This window comes from Canis lupus, chromosome 16 (genome assembly GCF_011100685.1).
Source record: "Canis lupus familiaris isolate Mischka breed German Shepherd chromosome 16, alternate assembly UU_Cfam_GSD_1.0, whole genome shotgun sequence".
Taxonomy (NCBI): domain Eukaryota; kingdom Metazoa; phylum Chordata; class Mammalia; order Carnivora; family Canidae; genus Canis; species Canis lupus.
Window position 1 is genome coordinate 50,156,092 of NC_049237.1, and position 18,130 is coordinate 50,174,221.

The 18,130-nt window shown below is 35.8% G+C and overlaps 1 long non-coding RNA gene across 1 annotated transcript; it reads left to right on the forward strand.

Annotated features, from left to right (window-relative positions):
• The first annotated feature begins 339 nt into the window (after nt 1-339).
• On the forward strand, nt 340-4,282 carry LOC119874730. The gene is made up of 4 exons (XR_005371132.1): nt 340-441; nt 907-1,017; nt 3,832-4,002; nt 4,175-4,282. It is a non-coding gene; the product is annotated as an uncharacterized LOC119874730 (long non-coding RNA).
• Nucleotides 4,283-18,130: the final 13,848 nt, after the last annotated feature.

The window sequence follows — 18,130 nt, forward strand, 5'->3', positions numbered from 1 at the left end:
ACAGTTGCTTAATATGCTCTACGTAAGGTTGGCAAACACAGGCAACACGACTTTGCATAATCATATTACAGTAGCTTTTTTTTTTTTTTTTCTAAATTCATATCCTGGGTCAAATTTCAGGTAACTGCATCTAGTCAAAATCTATCTTTGCCATTCTCCCTCTTCATACCTGGGAAATCCCTCAGGCTTTCCAATAGCTAATACGAAACATTCTTCATCCTCATTTTATCCCCTGCATGAAGTCTCCTATCACTCCAAATATGTTTTTCTCATTCTTCCATCACAATCGGGCTATCCTTGGTTTCATTCCATGAGGATCATTTATACATGAAGTGACAATGGAAGATGAAATTGCATGACGTAAGTTATTTGTATGAGAAAGCTGGATAATTGATTGCACCTGCTAGGTGTACTTTCAGGAGACACTGAAGTGGTCATTAGGTATGTTAAACACTTGTATTTCTTCTACAGATGTAGCTAAAGAAGATACTCTCTCACGTTTCTTAAGTTCTTTTTAAACATAAAAGCTGATCCCTTGTGATATCTCTATATCTTAATAAATACAATTATTAATAAAATATGTTGCCTTTCATTTCCATTGAATGAAATGTTTATTATAAATGAAGACAGAAAAAAAAATAAATGAAGACAGAAATGACCATAGTAGTTACTTCAGAAAACTTAATATTTTATGGGCAGATAAGTTAAAAATTCACGTTTTCTTTAAAGGTAACTACATGAACACATTAATGTTATTTTAGAAACGGGCTTGATCTTTAGACACACAGGGTAGCAATATTTATGGAGTTATAACTCTTTAGAAATTCTGAGAAGAAAATCCTATGCCCCAGCATTGTTGAGCAAAATGAGGACAATGATATTTTGTGAATTCTATCTGTGTTGCAGCTAAGGTCAACATGAGTCAGTGAGTTGATCAAGATGCACAGGTCAAGGTGCTTGTTCTTTGAATTCTCAATCAACAGAAACTTAAGAGTGCACCCCTGCCGATACGATCTTGTAAGTTTATTATGTGACAACTGTCCTCAAGCAAGCTAGGCGGACATGACTAATAGACTTAAGTAGGTATTATTAATTTCATTTCATTTTGAGAGTGGTCACAAGGGAGCATGCGGATGAACCAAACTAATAAACTCCAGGAAAAGTGAGAAATATTGGGTGGAATTCGGATCCTGAGAGACCAAGGCTATCTGGAGAAAGTAACTTGAATGTGGAAGAGTTCAGGGTAGAGAAAACAGGAGCTGAGGGTAGGCAGAGGGAGGAACAAATGCCCTTACCAGCTGGAGGGGAGCCAGAACATCAGCAACATAGCTGATAGCCAGTCACTTAATTTAAGTGTCCCTATTGCAGACAGGGACATGTTAGAAGAGTTTTGAAGGCAAAGCTAAAGGCCAGATTTTACTCTGTGGGATCAGCGTACCCTGTAAAGGATTGTGAGGGAATAAAAGGGGGTATGATGAAAACAATGCCCTACATGAATCTGCAAGGAAGAAGGAAGGTACATAGTCAAGGAGACCAATGATGAAGCTATTTTTGACAGAGGGGAATGGAGATTCATTTTACAATGTCAAAGTTGAACAGACAAAAGCACTGATAAACTTCTCTTCTGGGAGAGAGGATGAAATACAGGCTTGTTTTGTGTGTGTGTGTGTGTGTGTGTGTGTGTGTTTGAAGTGTGAGACAAGTAACCAAATGCAAATACAAATAGCCAGTAAATCAGTAAATAATACGACAGGGAGAGCTCTCTGAAAACCAGGCCAGGGCTATAGCTACAAATTAACTCCGATCTTCACAGCTTCCTTCCTACACTGTTTCCAACTGATTTTTTTTTCTCCCCCCAAGTAGAATATCTCATCTGCAAATAATGGTAAAGGAAGATCAAGTAATCTGTTTATAATCAACATTCTTCCAGGTGTGAAACATCCTTTAACCTACAGACCACCTGTAATGAACTCAGGTTGTGTGTAATTAGAGAGCAAATTGGCTTTCCCCTGTGCAATCAGGGTGTATTTCCCTCAGAAATGAAATATCTCATCATTTAGGAACACTATTATTAAAAACTGATATTTTAGATTTTTCTATCTTTTCTATCTTATACATTTGAGGAGGTCAGAGGTGGTGAACTGTAGTTTACATATGGAGCCCTGGAAATTACAATCTAATAAGATTGTTTTCCCAGATGGTATCATCTTTTAGTGAGAACTGACATCAATAAGTTTTATTAATGAATTTAAAGATGGAAATTGAGATGCTGGAAAAACATTAAGAAAATAAGATATTTTGAGAAAACTGTCTTGCTCTACAGTGGTCCCTGTGATTTATTACCATAATCTTTTTGTCAGTTCTGTAAGATGCCAGGGTAGCTTTTAGTTATGCTCTCTGTGCTGGAAAAGAAAAATCCATCAAATATAAACTTGAAGATTTAAAATTTTCTCATTCTATTAAAATTCAGATGTTATTCACCAGACTAACTGATTACGGACGAAGGATATAATTAAGTCTCTTTATTTCTAAAAGTTTTAGAAGGGTATAAACGTTAAAATGCTTTTAGTTATGTATTTGCTTTTGTGATTCAAAATAGCATTCTTTCACGAGTCCTTTGAAAATCTAGAATGGCTTTGTCAGATATGCCTTTTGGCAACCTACATGCTGTCCAATAGCATAGCTGCTCACCACATTTGGTGTTTGAGCACTTGAATTGTGGTACATGCCACGGGGAAGGAAATTGGTAATTTCATTTATTTTAATTGATTTTAATGGTAACAGTCCTATGAGGCCAGTGGCTACTGTGTTGGACAGTATACAAAAGAGAGAAAACATGGTCATAGCCAATGGGTTCTGTCTGGGTCCTGAACTGGGCTCCATAATCATACCTAGTGCCTCCTAGGACCGGAGAAGTCTCCAGAACCCTAAATCTCATGACATCTTTGTGTTTCTGCAGCTGTTTATTTTAGCATTAGCTAAACCCATCCATGGGTCTTTCAGTCAATAATCATCCCATAGATTTCCTGCTTCAAACAGGACAGATAAAACCTCAGATAAACAGTCTTGTCTGCACTGTTCAGAGGTAGAGTTTTTCAGGCTCCTGTTCGACCCAGAAAGCCACCTCCTTTGATAAGTCGGCCATCACTTAATTCTTGTAATGACTAATTTAATTTCCTAACCCATTTTTTGTATCTCCATTTCTGCTGTTCCTTTTCCATCTCTCCTAATCCTTCTTCAAAATTGCCACTGTATTGATATTTCCCAAAGACACCTCCAGTGCCCCATACTGTTGTAAAATCCAGTAGGATTTTGTTTGTTCCCTTTTGTTTCCTGGGGGACAGTCTGATGAAATGCAAACTTCTCAGTAGAGTTGTGGATGTAATTTTATGCTCTAAAATCTCAATTTCCTGCCACTTGGCAACTTTTATCCTGTGCTCCCTGAGCATGCAACGCTCTCCTGTCTGCTTGATCTTACACTCTCCTGGGCATACAGCTTTCCGTTCCCATAGAGCCTGGAATGATTCCTATATTCTTCTCATCCTCATCTTCACTTTCACCCCATACTCCGTGCCCAAACTCCACACTCCAGAACATACACACACACACACACACACACACACACACAGCAACACCACCACTACCACCACCACCCCCATCTGTTGCACACAGATACTATGGTTCTAGAAATATCTCCTCCAGAAAACAAGGCTTTAGATCTCCAGGATGGCCTTGTCACTTACCTCTTACTTCCCAACCACTGTATCCTGATTTCTATTGCAATTCTCACCACAATGAATTAAATTTGTTAAATGTTCATATTTTCTCCAGGAGCCTACAGGCAACTAGTAGACAGGAACTTAATCTTTCTACCCTAAACCATCAGTATCTGAGACCACACATCCAGCCACCCAAGAGTTCTTCAATGCATGGATAAAGGACAAAATAAGAACAGACTGAGATTGAAGATTTAGAGACAAACTCATTTAGAATAATCCAAAGGTAAATAAAATTCTGTCTGAGTATTCAAAGTTTCCCATTTAGGGACCCTAAGAAAATATAATTTTGCTGATGTGTGTGTGTACAGATATATACCTACATAGATGTATACGCACTTGTATAAATATATATATTTTATTTATACTCACTCGTATTTATATTTTATTATTCCTAGAAAGTATATTACATGACTTGAAGATTGAAAAAATACTAGAATGTCTAAGAAAAAGAGAGTCCGAACCAACTGAGTTATCGCGTAATAAATATGTGATTCTACTATCAATGATCGTCATTTGGTTATAAGGAAGTGGACATGCTCACACGTGTCATGTTATCAAGATATCTTCTCTGTCCTTTCTCCTCTTTATTTTCCACAGTAAGAAAGAGCAATAGTTTGAGTCATTTCAACAGTCACTTTACATCACATTTAAGCTATCACAAAACTAGTACTGTTAACACTTCTTAAACATCCATGCAACTCTTTCTCTGAAGCCTGTATCTACAACTTTTGTCACAAACAGGTGAAGTTGGAATCCCCCAAACAGAAAATAATTTCTTTTACAATACAACAAGTTCCTGAATGAGCCTTGCAGCAATTTTATAGGTATAACCATTCCCTAGTCTATAATATATATATATATATTTTTTAATTCATCATATTTGAGGAAGACACTGTAATTGCCTGAGGAGGCTTAGTCAGTTGAAGATCACCAGATAGGACTGACACCAAGTAGCTCAACTTTTGAGTGAGGAAGATACCCAGGGACCAGTATCCAAAGGATCAAAAGCCAGGTCACAGCCCAGACCACACAACACACTAGAAATCTGTCTGAGTAGATAAGATAACAGCATCAGAACTATTTAGAAAATCAAGAATTTAGGTTTTGGAGTGCATTTTTGTCTCTCTCCAGAGGCCTCAGTGAGAAGATACCTCTGGCAGTGAATTACGTCTTCTCCTTACAAAGAGAGTTTCCATTTAAAACCTCGTATCTTAAATTACTTTAATTCCTGGATGAGCACAGAGCCTGCAGCATGCTGATATTTCCCTATTCAATTTGGAATAGAGATAATTCCCAGGTAATTACATTAATGTAAAGAAAGGCACATGATAACCCAGGATGGCAGGTAAAACAAAAGTTACTTATGTTCACATCTGAAATAAACACAGATTTAAACCATTATGAAAATGCACTGTGGAATAGCTGAGAAGCTGCTCCTTCCCACTTTACTATTAACTTCATTTGGGAGAAAGATGCCCCTTCCCACCTTCTGTGAGATTAATGTAAGACTTAGTGACTTGTATTTGTATGAAAACTATTTAAAATGCAACACTGCAAAAGATGAATTTGAGTTTGCTCCGAAAGCTGTTATTAATGCAAAATGAATATCCCACCATCCAAAATTTAAAAACCAATATTCAAATAATTGCCCATAGAAAGCAGACTGTCTGTAAAACAGCTAATCCAAGAGATAAGAAATATCATAAAAGCATAAACGAGTTTTATATAGCACAACAGAACAAACACGTTGGACAAAATGTAAAGACTTGGCTATGGATCTATATTTCTCCATTATTCAAATGATCTGCCAATAATCTTTTAAAATTCTATGGCAAATACTACTAGAGTGAGTATATCTTATCAAAAGTATAAATTGGGAGCCTAAATTTAAATAATAATATTAACTTTTTGCATGCATTTAAGTGTAATCGAATTCCAAATATTAAGATGTTGTAGTTTTTAAAAAGTTATTGCACACACATAAGCACTTACTGTTATTTCCTTGCAGCAAAAATCTATATCCACCAGGAGAGCTTGAAGTTATTCCCTGTTAAAAAGTCACAAAACAGGAATATGTTAATTTAAAATATAATAAAGTCTAAATCGCAATAGTTAATAGGATTTTTACATTAATAAATAAGAAATATTATAACTATAATCTCCTGGTTTAAGTTTATTTTCATGAATTAAAAACTACAAAAGGCAAGGGAAAATTATTTCTCAATGCACAACATAAATTAAAAATACTACTGAAAAAGGAAAAGAAAATTTCAATTACACAAAACCAAAAACACCCTCGCTGGAGTAAATAATGCATTCATTTCCCCTACCCCAGTAATGTTTACAGGTAATCTAATCACTGGTTTGCATGGACAGAATAAAGAATAGTTTGAGTTACATACTGATAGAAACTAATGTTTCACCATTTATCCAGAATTCTCTTTGATTGAACAAATCTTTGTTAATCCATCAAATTGGAAAATGACAATAGGTAAAAAGATCTAATCAAATTAAAGAGACACTACTTCTGAACAATCTAAGAATATAAAATGTCAATACGCAGGTAGGTATAGTAAAGTGTACTGTTTCACTCAATCTTTCATCAAGTTACTGAAGAAAAAATAAATCATTTTTATCATATGCCTGATATTGAGTACTATCTGAATATTCAACCTGAAATAGAGAATTTAAGTAATTATCTAAAGCACTCAGGCCAAAAGACCAATTTACAAGAATTACCCAGCTCACTGGGGCAAATATTATTGGAAGAGTCTTTTCCTTGAATTATTTCTTAAATGCTAATTTTAATTTTCATGGTTGACTGTTGCCAAATACAGAAAGAAACATAACATGGTTTGAATCAGACATACATAATCACAAGTAAAATCATCTGAAAATACATGTTTAAAAAGCAAATTTTTAATCTTAAAAGAGATAATATTTTTCTTCCTCTGAAGATACTTTAAAATATACTCTATACTTAAACTTGATTTGGACTTAAGTATTATTCCATTGTAACCGTGCATTTCTACTCTAGCCATTTATCTATTTAATTTCTTTTCCTTTTCCAGCCACTGTTAAAAACACAAGGAAACTTTCAAAGTCTTTCTTTCTAGTAAAACACTCAATGTTCATTTTAAAAGCTGTAGCTTGCCAAAGTATTTCCTGCTTTATACAAAGGAGGTAAAATTTAATAAAAAATTAGAAACATGTTATTTTAATATTTTTTCCCAAGTAACCAAAATCTGCTGACATAATGTAACCTAAAATACCTCTTTACATAGTTCTTTACTATGCTAAGATTAAAAAAACAAAATCATACCGCTTGGATTTAGAGAAAACAGTATTTTTAAAAGAAAATGTATTAAATTTTCTATTGTAAATTTAAGAAATAATTTTCCTTTATATAGGGGAAAACTTATACCAATAAGAGTTGTTTCCTCAAGAAAAAAAAAACTGAGATAAATAATACATTATTTACTATCCAACATCATTGAAAAAGCTGTTTAACAGCAGTTAATTAAGGGTAAATTTCAAGGACTTAAATGAAAATAGCAATCTAAGACTTCCTGCTCTTTCAAGTTATGCAAGGAAGTGTTAGCATTTTGACATCATGTCCTATAAATTCCAAACTCTATTTTCATTAATGTAGGAAAAATCTCTAAAGTGCTTTGGTATAAATTTATTTTTTAACTTTAAAATTAGCTTTACATCTTATTATGATACAAATTATAAATTTTACTGTATGTGAAAATAAATCTATATTGAGTGAAAATATATTAATGACTAAAAAGTAACATTTTTTTCCTATAAAAATGATTTTCTAGCCATAGAAACTGTTGAGATATACAATCTTTCTTTGGGACAACAATAGAGACATCATTGGAGATAGTTGTTAATTTGCTTGTCTCAGTACCTAGTGACATCTTTTCCCTTTTATATTATCTTATGCTCCCACTCAATGGAAATACTCTAGAACCACTAGATGCTTGGCTCCTGTTCAGATGGCAGAAGGTGTGAAATCATGCTAGATTTTTTTTAAGATTTTACTTATTCATGAGAGACAGAGACAGAGACAGAGACAGAGAGACAGGCAGAGAGGCAGAGACATAGGAAGAGGGAGAAGCAGGCTCCATGCAGGGAGCGGTTGTGGGACTCAATCCTGGGACCCTGGGATCACAATCTGAGCCAACGGCAGATGCTCAACCACTAAGCCACCCAGGCATCCCTCATGCTAGATTTTTTGGGGGAGAGGAACTACTATAAAATGGGAGGAAATGCATAGTTCCAGATTATTCTGTTGACATTGCACTGAAGGTGGTTGAAGGAAATGGGGGTAAAGGGGTCGGAGGGGTGGGAGCTCCTGAATGGCTCAGTCGGTTAAGCATTGGATTCTTGATCTCACCCCAAGTCTTGGTCTCAGGGTCATGAGTTCAACCCATGTGTTGGGCTCCATGAAAAAAGGTGGTTGAAGGAAGATTAATCCAGGAATAAAACATCCACAGTGAATTCTTTCAACCTCCCCACACTTCTGTTTTGCAGGTAGATAGTTTTCTTTCATCAAATGCCCTACCTGGGTACACTCGATCTGATAGCTTTGTGGGTTCTATCATTGTTGAGATATTTGTGTTGTGGAAATCTTTCTTTAAATAGAGTGTTATTTGAAAACTGCTGCCATGGGACGCCTGGGTGGCTCAGCGTTTGAGCACCCGCCTTCAGCCCAGGGCCTGATCCTGGAGTCCTGGGATCGAGTCCCATATCAGGCTCCCTGTGAGGAGCCTGCTTCTCCCTCTGCCTGTGTCTCTGACTCTCTCTCTCTGTGTCTCATGAATAAATAAATAAAATCTTGAAAAAACAAACAAACAAACAAACAAACAACAACTGCTGCCATGGAAGTTGGAATGAAAGCCTAGAGCCCCTCTGCTCCCTGTGTTCTCTCTCCACCTACAGGCTCAGAAGCCACCTCTGTTAAACCTCCAGGTTTTCAGGGAGCAAGTCTGAAATCGACTTCTCCATCGCCATATTCTTTCCTTTCATTTCAATAAGCCAAACCAAAGACAATGGGAGAAGAGACCTGGAAAGCTGTATTTTCTGGGAAAGAAAAGGCAAATTAATGCAAGATCAGAATCAGTGCACAGAATTTGAGTAAGAACAAAGGAAACAGTGTTTCGGGTAAGTTCGCAATGTGAGTGCCAAAGTTTTAGGAAACTGGGAAATAACAGCCCTGAAACAGAGAAAAGAAATACTACAGATAAACGAATCTTTACAGATAACTTGTACATCATTCTTCTCCCAGATGCTTTATATACATATCATTTAAATCTCTGACTTCCTGATATTTCAGGTGATTTACAACATGATCTACCTGATTCAATTTGAGAAAGATTTCAATGTGGTTATCGTCCAAAGACAAAAATATAAAATGCAGGCTCATTCCTGAGCAATGAAAGACATCTGGTCACCTTTATATTATGCTAATTGCCTTAAAATCCTGCCATGTCTTAAATTACAGATGCAGATACAGCATAGGAATTGACTTATAAAATAGAACTCTGTTCCCTAAAATGTAGTCTCATCTCCCCTTTGGTATGCTCTTTATTGTTAAACCAACTAACATCTAATTACATTTGGGAAAAAAAAAATCTTTAAAAAAAATTAAAAAATACAAAGAAGCAACAAGAAAAGAAAAAAAATAAATAAACCTCATGTTCAAGTAGCTGCTCTGGGATTCACACCTGAAAGCCTGGAGAGTTTGCACAAGGATTTTGGCTTACTCTGAAGTTAATTCTCTGCTTTAGAATGTTTGGAAGCTCAGCACCAGACCCTGGTCTCCAGCTTGCCAAAAGACATGCTGGTTTCTTGGTATGGTTTTCTAGCTCTTTTGCTATTAGTGCATAATTTGACAGTATGCTGCCACGGTAACAGAATTCATTAAGAGCTTTCAGTTTTGTTCTGCCAATGAGGATTTTTGGCTGCATGTTGTGCTGGCCTCTGAAGATTGATCCATAATATTTGTCTTATAAAGCCTTGTCATCTCATAGCATGACTGATGCTACAAAATAATCCATAATGAGCCAAGGTCTCCCAGCAGGAGCTACTCCCTGAGGGTAAGTTAGACACTACTGGAAACCACATTAACTTCTTTATCATAAAACTTGGGTGCTTAAAATAGACGGCATGAAAGTGGATACATTATGCAGTCCCATCTTGCACCACTGGAGTTGTGCAATGGATTAGGAACGTAATCCTTAATGTTCCTTCTCTACAACATCCCATTATAGGAAACAAAATCTTCCATATTCTGACAGTTTTCTTTGTATTGTCATTTTCACAGGCAAGGTTTGCTGGAAAGAATGGTGTGGTTGATACGGTAAAGGAACAAAACGTCTTAATGTTTTTAACCAATATTTTTATATACAACCCGAGTAAAAAATAAAACAAACAAACAAACAAAATATATATACTTCCTGTTATTTTCAGCTATATTGCTTTTGGTTTCATTTATTTATTTATTTAGAGAGAGTGAAAGAGATAAAGAGAGAGCACGAGTGCAGGGGAGGGGCAGGGAAAGGGAGAAGCAGACTCCCCGCTGAATAGGGAGCCCGATGTGAGGCTTGATCCCAAGACCCCAGGATCATGACCTAACCGACTGAGTCACCCAGGTGCCCGTTCAGCTATATTTTTATGTAGCTTCTGCTTTTAACTACTGGGTTGTTTATAACTCTCTGTGTGTGTGTATATGGGTGTGCATGGATGTGCACTGTAGTAACAGTTTGAAGTTCCTGTGAAATCTTTTTATGCTAATGAGACCAAAGCCACTGGGCTCATCACCTTGGGGGCTAGATGGTTCCAAAATGCAGAACGAAACTACCTTGTATTCTTTTCTCCTATCTGTGTAAGCACTGCTAGGGAGAGATTGAGGATGGATCAGGGCAAGCCCAGCAATTATACTGAAATATAAACCAAGGAATATTATTACAAGAAGAGAAGAAATAAGCACAATCTTTATTTAGGGCAGTAATTCTCCATCTGGAGCACTTTTGCCCTACAAAGAACATTCAGCAATTTTGATTACCTTTTTAGTGGCCACAACTGAGGGATGCTACTTAGATTAAGTGGGTAGAAGTCAGAGATGCTGTCAAACATCCTACAGAACACAGGACAGCCCTCCTCTTCCCTGTGTATATACACACAAAATTATTTGGCCCAAAATGTCAATAATGTTGCAGCTGAGATATCCTGGTTTAGGGTAGGCTTGAAAAGAACAGGAGAGTACAAATCTGATTTTGTCTATAGTTCAATTTATCTGACTTCTAGGGTAAACAAAGTGAAATAAATCTGCAAGAACTGGCTATAGGCTTTGAGGAGGGCATGGCCTCAGGATCTCAGGAGAGGTAAACCCACTTCTTCTCTCCGGTAGATGGGGGAAGGAGCCTCAACACACCATCATGTTTTGCATAAGGGTGTTTGGTGGCACTTTGAAAGAACAAACCACAAATAACATCCTTACCAGTCGACAGACCTAGCTAACCACTGAGCAAGGTAAAGAATCCACAGTTCTATGTGTTCTTTTTGTCCAGAGTCATTTCTCAACATCTTTTTCTTTTCTGCCCTTAATTTACTATTTTTGTGTCTTATACTATCATTTATAACGTTAATATTTTTTCTTAATATTTTGATATACTAGTTAATTTAATATCTCGTTCTGTGCTTCTTTGAATTCTTACAAATTTTTCACACACAAAGAAGTTTACTGCTCTGTGGGATATATATATATATATATCCCACACACACGTGCACACACACACACACACACACACACACAGGCATCCATCCTGGGATGGAGTCATGCATCAGGCTCCCCGCAAGGAGTCTGCTTATCCCTCTGCCTCTCTCTGTCATGAATAAATAAATAATTTTTTTAGAAAAAAAAAAAAAAAAAGAATTTGGTCAAAACTGATGTTATTCTGTTTTATTGTTTTTATTATTATTATTCTATAGAATATGAATTCTTAGATAATATATTTTAGCTATATGTGAACATTGGAAAATAAAAATCAGTACTTGAGGAAAATTCTGAAATTATAAATTCCTCATTTCACATTATATATTATTTATAAACAATCTCAAAAACAAGATAAAATGATATTTGTAATAAGCATCTTGCTATTTATGTAAAAGAGAGGCCAGATGACAGTGGCAATCTCCAATCTTAAAGGATTGGGTGTAGACCTGGAGAAATGTACAGCTCTCAGCTAATTTCCATGAGAAGTCACATGGGCAAATGTCCAGCCAAGAAGAACAAAGGCAACAAAAAATGTAGGACATTCTTTTATTTTAAATGTTCTGCTACACTTCGATTACTTTAACTGGAGATGTATTACCTTGTTTTGAAGTTTGAAAAATACATCAAATAAAGCATTTAATATCTTCTAGTGCATCTGAAGATAATCAATGTTTCTCATCACTTCAATTTTTGTTCTAATAACTTTTATAATATAAATCCTGAAATGGCATAACCTTTTACTGATTCATTGTAATCAAAATGAATTGTTATAAAATAATAGAATAACTTAAACAGGTTAATGTGATCATAGTAGTATGCTTTACTATTTCCTTTCTCTTACCTTTATGGATCAAAAAGTAAAAATTATTTGAATTTAACAGTATGAAAAATGTTTGAGAGTGTGTATCTAACACTGACTATTCAAAATAAATTCAAAATAAAACTACAGGCAATGGAAAACAATGGGATTTTGGCATATAAATTTCAGAGTAATATAAAAGTCATTTTTCTCCAAAGAAATAGATGTAGAGGTTGGTAATCAAAATAAAAAAAATAAATAAAAGAAAAACAAACAAACAAAAAACTAAGAAATGGCACAGTGGACATTGATTTGTAGTATATTCTCAACTCATGAAGTCATCTGCCATTTAGAGATATCAGTAACATTCTTAAAATATTAAAAAAAAACTGATGTAATAGTGGTTTATACTCTGATACCATCAAAACAGTCACAATATTTATATAAGGAAATAAATTTGATGGACTCTTAAATACCACATTTGAGTAAAATATAGAAATATAAATCAATGTAAAACAAATACCATCTTGTATTAATTTTGTTTTAGGTTATAAGGAAAAACAACCCCTCAATCTTTTTTTTCCCCTCAATCTTTTAATAAAAAAAATCCACAAAGTTCAATACCTATTAGTGATACTATATTGAGATAATTTTAGAATGTCTAGCATCAAAATAAATAAGGTGCCAATGGCCTATGCTATCTGATGACAAATAGTATTTACCAAGGAAATAGGATGGTCAAACATGAATTATGTGGATTCTAGAATAAGACACAGGGTTCAAATTATCATTCTGCTACTTCTCACCTTTACAACTGTGGGCAAGATCATCTCTAGCACTCTGTTGCCTCATCATCTGACTACAGAGATAAAACTGGCCCTACCCTTCTGATCCTTATGGGAATTAAGTGAGAACAAACACATAAAGCATGGACAAACATGTAAAGCATAAATATATATATATGTATTTTTTTTTAATCACCAAAATTGTCTGTAAAAAACTAAACCCAAGAGTTGGTACTATTCTGTTCAACACAAGTAGCAGAGATTAGTTCAATGTCCCCAGTGAGCTATATGGCACCTTATAAGAACAAGGGTCCTTTCTCAGACTGTAAGCAAATCTAAATACACTTCCTGGAATTCAAGCAAAACACCTTTATTTATTTTTAAGATTTTATTTATTTAGGGAGAGGGAGAGAGAGAGGAAGAAAAACTGCATGAGCAGGAGGAGAGGCAGACAGAGAGAGAGAAAATCCTAAACTGACTACCCACTGAGAATGGGAGCCCTATGCAGGGCCAGATCCCACAACTCTGAGCTCCTGACCTGAGGCAAAAACAAGAGTTTCAGAAGCTTAACTGACTGAGTCCCCCAGGTGCCCCTAGCACAGTGTCTTTAAATAAAGAAGGTTGGAATGAACGCTTTGCATGACTGTAAGTTACTGGAAGGTAGGCAAGGTTTATTTTTTGTTTCATTTTTAAGATTTTATTTATTTACTCATGAGAGACACACACACACACAGAGACAGAGACACAGGCAGAGGGAGAAGCAGGCCCCATGCAGGAAGCCCAATACGGGACTCGATTCTGGCTCTCTAGGACCGTGCCCTGGGCCAAAGGCAGCGCTAAACTGCTGCCCAGTAGGCAGGTTTTTTTTTTTTTTTTAATATTCATTTATTTATTTTAGAGAGGGGTAGGGAGTAGGGAGAGACAAAGGGAGAGAGAGGCATAAGCAGACTCTGTTTTGAGTGTACCTGGACTAGGGTTCAATCCCAAGAGCCTGAGATCACCATCTGAGCTGAAACCAAGAATCAGATACTTAAGCAACTGTGCCACACAGATGCCCCAAGGTAGGCAGCTTTAAACTTTGGTTTTTGGGTTTTTGTTTGTTTCTTTGTGTCTGTATGTTTTAAAAATTTCAAATCAAACCTATTTGGATCGATTTTGATATGATCATCATAATCCATTTGGTTATGTCCCAAATCAAAGTGCATATATAGCTTCAAGTCTACCACAGGCTACACAGAACATTGGGCACATAACCACGACTTAAAATAGTAAGTAGCTTAGCACAGTGAATCATCAGCTAGTTGGACCTGGAGTCAGAACTGCCAAAATATTTCCCAGACCTGAAACTGTGTGTGTGTGTGTGTGTATGTGTGTGTGTTTGTTAATCACATTTCCCCAATGAGACTGAGTGTATGACTTTTATCAGTGATTCAAAGTTAAAGAAGCTCAATTTAATATTTTTGTGGTGTATAGACTAAAAGAAAAACAGTAACAAGAAGTGATTGCAACACATTTAAAATAAGAACGAATGCACTCAAAGCTACACGCATTTTGACTTGGGATATAACCAAATAGATTATGATGATCATATCAAAATCAAGCCAAACAGATTTGATTTGAAATAAAAACAAGAAACAGAAACCAAAACCCCAAACAAAACACAATATAAAATGGTGTTGAATTCAAGAAAATGTTGAATTGTCTTGTGGAAGACACAGAATTATTTCTGAAATCTCTAAGATGTTGCAAAATTGTCTAAACAAATAAATAAAAAGGAACCAGACTGTGTCAGAATGAAAGTCTCTATTGTATGTCAGCATCTAATATATTCAACACACTCAGTTTCTGAGCCTGTACAGCTTTAAAATGCAAAGATAGCTCCACTTAAACCCCCACTGGGATTGTTTTGACTACCGGCAATCCTGAGTTCTGAGTTCTGTTCCTTATCTATCACTGCCAATAGTGGCTGACATATTACAAAGGGTACTCTAAATTGTGATCTCAAAAGGTAATACTATTTTCCAAAGTCAATATAACTGTTAGAGAAAGATACCCACTCTGGGCTCCAATGGATAATTCCTATGACAGAGACACACTGCCTGCATATAAACATTGTGACATCAAGCACTGTTGGGACATCTTAATGAATTATAATGTTAAGACTTCCTAAGAGATTGTCTCAGGAACATGAGGAGTACCATTATGGCATTATAGAGGACTCCTGTTCCATTTGGCTCTAGCAGGCTCCTTCCTTCAAATCTGCAGCAGTATCAATTTCTGATGAAACCCATCCAAATTCCTCAGTTTGGATCTTGAAAATCTTTTTTACCAAGTAATTCAAATCTGAATCTCTCCAACATCACCCCTAATTAATTCATGGAAGGTGAAACGGAGGTGATATATTCCGTTTTCCTCTCTCTAGACAAGATTACTCTGAAATAAGACAAAATAAATGGCTACCATTAAAAAAAAAAAAAAAACTTGAGGAAATATTACATAAACCCTCATAGTAATCTACGAAAAGGGCCTGTTAGTTAGAAAACCTGTTCATATATCTTACTTAATGGCTCTTGCTTTAATTAAAAATCCCCTCTTGTCACTGTGAAGTCATAGCAGCTGAATGACTCGACTCCAGTGTACAAGACCATCATGTCTTTCATTAATTAAGGCAGATGGTGGGGTATTGGGAAAAAAAGAATCTCAAGACCCACTCCATGCTTGACCACTTCACAACTGTAAAGCCTTGGACTGGCCTTTTAGCCCTACTGACTCTCAGCTACCTCACTTGCAAAATTAATATTTATAACTACTTCCCTGTTTTGTCCTGAGGATTAGGGATAAACTATGTAAGCAAAACCCATGTTGCACAGCAAACCACATAGAAGGTGTTCAGTGATTGGGAATTAGTAGTAGCAGCAGTAGTGATTGTAATAAATAATTTAGAATGGTAGTGATTATTAATAGCAATGACTTTAAGACTCTTTCGGGGGGGAAATCCTGCAAATATCTGGGAAGTAAAAAAGGACAACAGCCTTATAACTAAAATGTAGGAGTGCTTCTGGAGAGACACAATGCAATGATGGGCAGTCACCGCGAGAGGCAATTTTATGTGTCAGTGTGGTTGAGCCAGGGTCGTTCTGATATTTGGTCAACAGTATTCTGGATGTTTTTGTGAGGTTTTTTGTTTTGCTTTGTTTTTATTTTGTTTTTAATGAGATTAACATTTAAATCAGGTTATCAGGACTTTGATAAAGCAGGTTATCCTTCATAATGTGGCCTGGCCTCAGCTAGTCAGTTGAAGGCCTCTGAAACAAAGACCCATCTCCCCCCTACCAGGAAGGCATTCTGCTAGCAGACAGCTTTTGGATTCACATGGCGACTCTTCTTGGTCTCCAGGCTACCAGCCTACCCTGCAGATTTTGGAATCAACCAAGACTCTAAAATTACAGGAGTCAATTCATTAAAATAAATCAATTGATCAATCAATTTTTTCACTATACACACACACACACACACACACACACGTCCTATTTCCGTTTCTCTGGAGAACCCTGACCTAAGGGTTACAGCAAACTAATCCAGAAGAGTAATACATAATTATTATCTCCCATGTAAAAACCTGTGGAAATCTGTTACTGTGACATCACAGCATTGCATCTGATGTATAGTTTAAAAATCAACGGCATTACTCAGTTGTCCTTCAAAGTCAGGTAAAGGATGTTTAATACTTAAATTTTTGATCTTCGGTGTTCATCACTAACAAATAATGGGGGAAAGAAAAATTAACTGCTGAATATCAATTCTCTAGTATGAGAAGAGATAAAACCTTTTAAATATGAATGTGGTATCTTTAGAGTGGAGTTCTCAATAGAAAAATAAATCTGAATAATTTGTCTCTTTTAAAGAATGTAAAAAGCACATAGTGCCTAGCCATTAGCATAAAAAAATGGAAATAAGCAGAAGGTAAATGTTATAGTAAATCTTCCATTTTATGTTCACACAAAGACATATTTTTAATTATGAAACAGAATTCTACAAAATAAAGCAGGATTGCAAAAAAAGTGTTTCCTTGCCCTTTTTAATTTATATTTTTACATAAATTTCACTTGTCAGTTATTCTTATGCTAAAGATTTATAAACTAGGCATAGAGAAGCAAAGATAAAACAACAACTACAATTAATGCTTTCAAATTTATTCCTAGATATTCTGATGCATCTAAGACTCCATGATGAGGAAAACTAAAACAAAAACAATAACCATAAATCTCTAATGAAACCTTTAATTTTCTAAAAAAATTAAAATAAGCACATGATGGGAAGAAGAAGGAGATGAGGTTTAACTGAGTTACCAGGTAGTTGTATTGTTTAGGGAATAAAATAGATAGTCACAAGTCTACTCCCAACACAGTGCATCTCTTTAGGGAAACCTCTTGGCCAGGTTCACCGGCTACTTTATACATATTATACATAACTCTTTAGCATTCTATTATAAAAAATATTTTGGTAATTTTTATTGAGTTTGTTTTTACGTGGAATCATTCTGTACATATTTAATGATTTTTTATGATAAGTGTAAGGCGTATGTACTATTAGAAAATCCAAACATGGAGAGATGTGGGCCCTCTACCCTTGGAAGAGAGAAGCAAAAAAGGACATTGTATCAAGCATATCAACTTTCCTTCAGAGCTTCCATATGTTCACTGTTCATAGGCTGTCGTGAATTCTTTTTTGACCTAAATGTCTTGTTTCTTGAGTCTGCTCTTCCCTCTTTGGCCTCAGTTCACTGCGGTCTCTGTTTTTGTTGAATGCATCTAATCTCACTGTTTTAACTTCCACCCAACAGAGATGACTCACCCACTTCCAATGTGCACATCTGCAAATTAAAATATTCTCAAGGAGGTCGACACCTTAAGCAAAGGTGACAAATCCCTTCCAACTACATCTAAGAAAAGAGGACTGCTGTGTCAGTCAATTGGGGGAT